This window comes from Lipotes vexillifer, unplaced genomic scaffold (assembly GCF_000442215.2).
Source record: "Lipotes vexillifer unplaced genomic scaffold, Lipotes_vexillifer_v1.1 scaffold1113, whole genome shotgun sequence".
NCBI lineage: Eukaryota > Metazoa > Chordata > Mammalia > Artiodactyla > Lipotidae > Lipotes > Lipotes vexillifer.
In genome coordinates this window covers 1,387,870-1,393,866 of record NW_006777938.1, presented here as the reverse complement: position 1 = coordinate 1,393,866, position 5,997 = coordinate 1,387,870, and the positions used below count along the sequence as shown (strand labels likewise).

At 36.2% G+C, this 5,997-nt stretch overlaps 1 protein-coding gene across 1 annotated transcript in view; it reads left to right on the top strand.

Annotated features, from left to right (window-relative positions):
- The first annotated feature begins 1,251 nt into the window (after positions 1-1,251).
- The window catches only part of LOC103090117 (rab GTPase-activating protein 1-like, isoform 10), a 282,259-nt gene continuing 277,513 nt past the window's right edge, over positions 1,252-5,997 (top strand). Inside the window, exon 1 of the mRNA XM_007451371.1 lies at positions 1,252-1,359. The gene's annotated coding sequence lies outside the window, so the exon portion shown is untranslated. The remainder of the gene's footprint in view (positions 1,360-5,997) is intronic.

Genomic DNA, 5,997 nt, shown 5'->3' with positions numbered 1-5,997 from the left:
TTAATCATTTTTTATAAGGCTTAGAACGTTTGAACTTTTGGATCTTGAATCTGTCTGGAAAAACAAAAAACCAAAAACCTCTAGATTTATCTTTAAAGCATATGTCATTTTAATATGTTGGTTTGAGGGCTTTTTATTTTCTGAAGTGAGTGAGTTGGGTAATTACCCATTGGGAGGAAAGATTGATAATATTTTTTATTTTTTAAATGACTATGGTCTGAGTTTTCACATATCAGATTGTCAAAAATTAAAAAGTCAAATAATATTTGGTTTGGGACAGGTGCGGAGAAACACATACTCTACCACTGTTTGGATTATGTGTTGGTACAATGGAAATGCATATTTATTGACCTAGCAATTCCACCTCTAGGAATATATCTTGAACATGTATGTATAAAAATGTTCCTAGTGGGGCTTCCCTGGTGGCGCAGTGCTTGAGAGTCCGCCTGCCGATGCAGGAGAAGCGGGTTCGCGCCCCGGTTCGGGAAGATCCCACATGCCGCGGAGCGACTGGGCCATGGCCGCTGAGCCTGCGCGTCCGGAGCCTGGGCTCTGCAACAGGAGAGGCGCCACAACAGTGAGAGGCCCACGTACCGCAAAAAAACCCCAAAATTGTCCCAGAGTAATATTTCTATTTCACGCCCCTGCACTTGCCCTCTCTCCTCATCCTCCCACCCCACCTAAAAAAAAAAAAAAAAAAAAAAAAAAAAAAAAAAAAAAAAAAAAAAAAATGTTCCTAGTGATATTATTTGTGATATAAATAGAAAAAAATGCAAAAAAAATCATTAATAAGAAAATATTAAATAAATTATGATATGTCCATATCCAAGTGTGCCTCATTCTTTTTAATAGTTGCTATTAAAAAAAATAAAATACATTTGCATGTACTGATCAAGAATATTCTATAAGTTATCCCATTAAGTGAAAAGAGCAGATAGTTTTCTTCTATTTGTGCTTCAGAAAGCAAAGGATGGAGAAGTGTGTATACAACTTCCCTCCCTCCCCTCCCCCTCACATAAACACACAGTCACAAGTCTAAAGATAGATGGATGAAAGGACACAAAAGAAATTGTTGATAGTATTTATCTCTGATGAATGGGACTATGGGTCTGGGATGGAAGGCAGTGTTTTTTGTTTTTTTATGGAGAGAGCAGCATACTATTTTTGTGCTGTTTGAAATTTTTTGACATTAATTTTCATAATTAAGAAATTTAAAATTAATGACCAAGTCTACTTTTTTTTTAGGACTCAGCCCAGGAGAGTGTTATTACTCGAGATATTCATCGTACATTTCCTGCACATGATTACTTTAAAGATACCGGAGGAGATGGCCAGGAATCTCTGTACAAGATCTGCAAGGTAGGACCCTCCACCTTATTTTTTTCTAATTTATTATATAGGGCTATATTTTAGGAACCCATCTTAAAGATTTTTAGATTTGCACTGTGCCATGTTCTCTGCTTTATACTTACACTACCAGATCTTCAGTACTGAGTCCTGAGGGTGACTTTTGGGCTGCATGTTCTGTGCCTTCTTGTGGTGGAAGAGGTGTAGTATGACCTCAGTTTGGCTTTGATGCTAACAGGAAAGGAACAGAACGTCCTCTCAGGCTACTGCAGTAAAGGCTCAGAGGAGTCCTGATGACTCTGTTCATCTGACAAGGTAATGTGGCAGTTGTCTCAATTTTTTGACAGTAGGCAAGAGTAAGAAACAGTGTGGCACCTGTTTTTGAATACTGGCAAGTTCTCTGATATTGTTGATATATTCTGAGTTATGTCACATCATACATCTTTGTGCAGTTTTTATATCCCATTTTGAAATCTTTCTTCTCCCTCATTATTCATAGATCTGGAAGAAAACTGTTTCCTGACTTTCAGTACATATGCGTTGCTTGGGTAAAAAAAAGCTCTGTGTTTAATAGTGGAGAATAGCTATCAGATTATTAATTTCTCAGTTATATTAGAAATGAAGAATGACTTTTCAAATCATTATATATCGTTAACTTATATTGTCCATGCTAATCGAGGCCAAAGACTCAAAATTGCAAAATTTCCATCAAATAAAGTTTTGCCCTTTATCCTCAAAGTTTAAGATACCCTGCAAAGTGTGATGCGTATACTCAACATTTGTCCTTACCTACCATTCCACTAGAGATTGCTGATGAATAGTGAACGACACCAAAAATCTTGTAATAATATGAAGAAAAAACAAACACCATGGCTAATTTTTAAGTTAGGTAGTAAGTTTCTGAATAATCAAATTTAACCTTTTACTAAGTAGCAAAGATTAGCCAGTAGGTAGTCAGAAATATACTCACATATCAGTATCATTTAATATTTACTGTTTTTTTTTTAAATGGCACTTATAAAGTACTACCTGCATATGCTAACCAAGTAGGATTGATGTTTAATTCTGCAAATGGCACACTTTGCCTAAAATCCTTCTTGTGCATGTTTGTGTTTTAGCCCTCTGCCTACTCCTGTCTTTCTTTTTTTTTGAAAGCTTTGCTTATCTGCCGGTGCCTGACTTACGTCCTCCCCTATGTGACAGAGGATGTCACAAGCCTGCATCTAACATTAATTCATTAATTTATTTTTGCTGTGTTGAGTCTTCGTTTCTGTGCGAGGGCTTTCTCTAGTTGTGGCAAGCGGGGGCCACTCTTCATCGCGGTGCATGGGCCTCTCACTATCGCGGCCTCTCTTGTTGCGGAGCACAGGCTCCAGACGCGCAGGCCCAGTAGTTGTGGCACACGGGCTTAGATGCTTCGTGGCATGTGGGATCTTCCCGGAGCAGGGCTCGAACCCGTGTCCCCTGCACTAGCAGGTGGATTCTTAACCACTGCGCCACAGGGAAGCCCTCCACCAGTTTTAAAAGTCTACAAGCTAATTAGTCTCTGGCTTGTGTAAGGAAGATATCAAAATTTATATAGTTTCTAAGTTATTTAGAAAGGTCTGGCTTATAGTATATGGAACAACATTTTTCTCCTAGCATTTAGTATATTTTCAGCCATTCAGTAACTTCTCTCTCAATTTTTCTCTGATTGATACTAGATACTTTTTTTCACATAGCTAAAACAGAAGGCTCTACGTGCTTGCTGCTTCTGCCTTACAGTTTTGCTCCATCATGTAATATTTAGAGGGGAAATATCTGAAACACTACTAAACACAAAGATAAAAGTTAAATAGTTGGTACATTTAAGTAACTGATACCCCTTGCTTTCATATTGCAGATAATTCAACCTTGAATTCACTAGAAAGTATTTGTCATACATTCACAGAGCTTGTGTAACCATTTTAAAATATCAATGTGTATTTTGTAACATGATTAAACGGTTTTAAATCTCTTTCTGAGTAAAGAATATTGTAAAAATATAGGTCTAAGACATATTATAATTACTGAGTAGCTTAAATTGCACTAAATTTTATGGAAAACAAAAGAACCCTGTTAAAAACATTACAAAATTCAAGGTAGTAAGTAACAGTTGATAAGGCTTTTAATATTGTGCTAAAATATATACTACCTAAACATAACTTTATAATAGTCTTTGATAATGGAGGAGTGCAGAGATGAATATATCAGAAAATGTTGGAGAAACCAAAATCTGCTGGGTTCCTACCATGTGGACCTCTTGCTTTTTAATCGACACAATTCCTTCTCCTCTGGACCTACTATGATTTAGTAGTCCAGTCCTCATGCAGGGAAACCTCGGGTGGTGGTGATAATCACAAAGAGGAGAGCCTACTTATGAGTAATTTAGAATTGAATATTCTTCTCAAGTTTGTACATCCACTTTCCTATGCTTTCTGTATTCAATTTGAGCCATATGGCCTTTATCCTACCATGTATGACTTTTAAAGTCACTGAGTGTGGTCTACCTGTTCTATCATTTTTATTTCTAGAATAATATCTAACATCATACCTCACATTCTTGGCAATAAAACTGAGTTTCCATTCTGGATACCTTGCACAAAACTGAAGAAACATTAATAAAACCTTGACCTTAAATCAGCCACTTTGTTATATAATGTATAAATACGGAAAGTTTTGCTTCTTCTTTACCAATTCTTATTCTTTTTTTTCCCTTAATTACTTTCTTGTCTTACTGCGCTGACCAGAACCTCCATTATAGTGTTAAAATGAAGTAATGATAGTAGACGAAATGCATTTAATGATTTACCACTAAGGATGGCGGTATTCACATCAGCAGCACACTTATAAAGTTCTTTTTAATACAGTACCTTCCATGTGTTATAGTAATTTTAAATTTACAGAGTATTTCCATATATATTACCTCATTTATTTCTGACAACTCCTCATCAATGGAGCCTATTCTAGAAATATAATATGCTATGCTGTTAAATTGAGACAGAAATTTATTGAGAGAATTTCAGTTAGAATAAGTACAGAAATCAACTCTGGTTTCAAGGATATAAGAGTCTGACTTTGGAGCTGAAAAGTTTTCTGTGACTCTGGTGAAATGAGGAATGATCTGAACTGTCAGGTTAGAGGGAGGACTGTTAAAACTCGCTGTCATGTTTTAATGGCCCTGTCAATTTTAGTTTTTGCCTCTTAATATCTTTTTCAGAGTAGGAGGAAGTCGAAGTGGTTCAAAGGTTCTTCTGGTGTCATAAATTTATGCGTGGAAGTAGAACTGAAAGTATAATAGGATTCATAGGATTCTGGAAATGAGATGGTTTTGACATCCCTCTCTCCTTCCCTCCTTTCCTCCCTCCCTCCCTCCCTCCTTTCTTTCCTGTTAGTTATGTCAATAACATATTTTAAAATAATGTCCTTTAAAGGACGAAAAATATACTACTCCTCCCCAAGTATCCTTAGGACTTTTCTAATTTACATATGATGTAAAATCTGGTTTTAGTTGGCAGACAGGTTGGCGTAGTTTAAAGGACTAAACATTAAGAGGTCTGGTTCTGGTCTTGATTCCTCCTCTAAGCAGATCTAAGACTTCGGGAAAATAACTTTTTAAAGTTCCTCCTCAGTAAGCGTGTGGGGTGTGATAAGATTATTCTAATTACAATTTGCTATGATTTTTAGTGTTGTTTTAAATTTTTTTTCCCAAAATATAACATTGAATGTAGAATTTAACAGTTAATTCCTGTGTTAGGTCTTAGCTCTGTTTATCAATACCAGGACTATAAAGGAATGTGATTTTACTTTGAAAACCTTACCTGGCTTTCTGTTATTATGTTTGGGAGTGTGTTTCATGCACACATGAAATGTAGTGCATTTAGTGATTTACTTCTAGATATACATCTCTTTATAAGACCTAAGACGAGTCAGTCATAGTAATTAGCTAAAACATTGTTCACAACAGAATAGACTCTTGTGCCATTTAATTTGAGGCATATTGCTTTTTCACATTTTCTGATTACAGCAACTGCTTTATATCAGAGGCTACGGCTGTGAACTGAATGGGAGGGGTTGAATATATTACAGAGAAATCAATACCTTTGTTCATCTGGGTTAATAATTTGATAGTATAATGGTTTGTAGAAGGACAAAAATAAACTTAACCCCTGTCGCAGCAAATATTTTTCTCAAAACAAGATTGGATTTAATATAAGAACTAAAGCATTTCAGGAGTTATTTTGATACCAAAGTAATGAGTGATCTGATGCTTGATTTTGAAGAATGTAAATGATCACCAACTCTTGTGAAATTAGATATAATCATACATTACTTATATTGTTTTCTAGATTTATGGGGGTATTTGTGATTATAGGGCTGAATTGTTTTTCATGGAGTCGACAGTACTCTCCATAGTTTTCTATTTATTTGACTACTCGTAATGCAACTCCCTTCCTTGGGGTTCCTGAATGATTCCTAGTTTTAATGACAGATTTTCTGAACACATTGTAGCCCGCTCTTCTTTACTCTACATAGCCCAGTTTTACCAACAGCTTGAGCAACCTGTGGGACTCCTCCTACTCATGTCCTTGGAATCTGATTGGCCCCAGAATGAGGGCTCTTTGGTGTGGA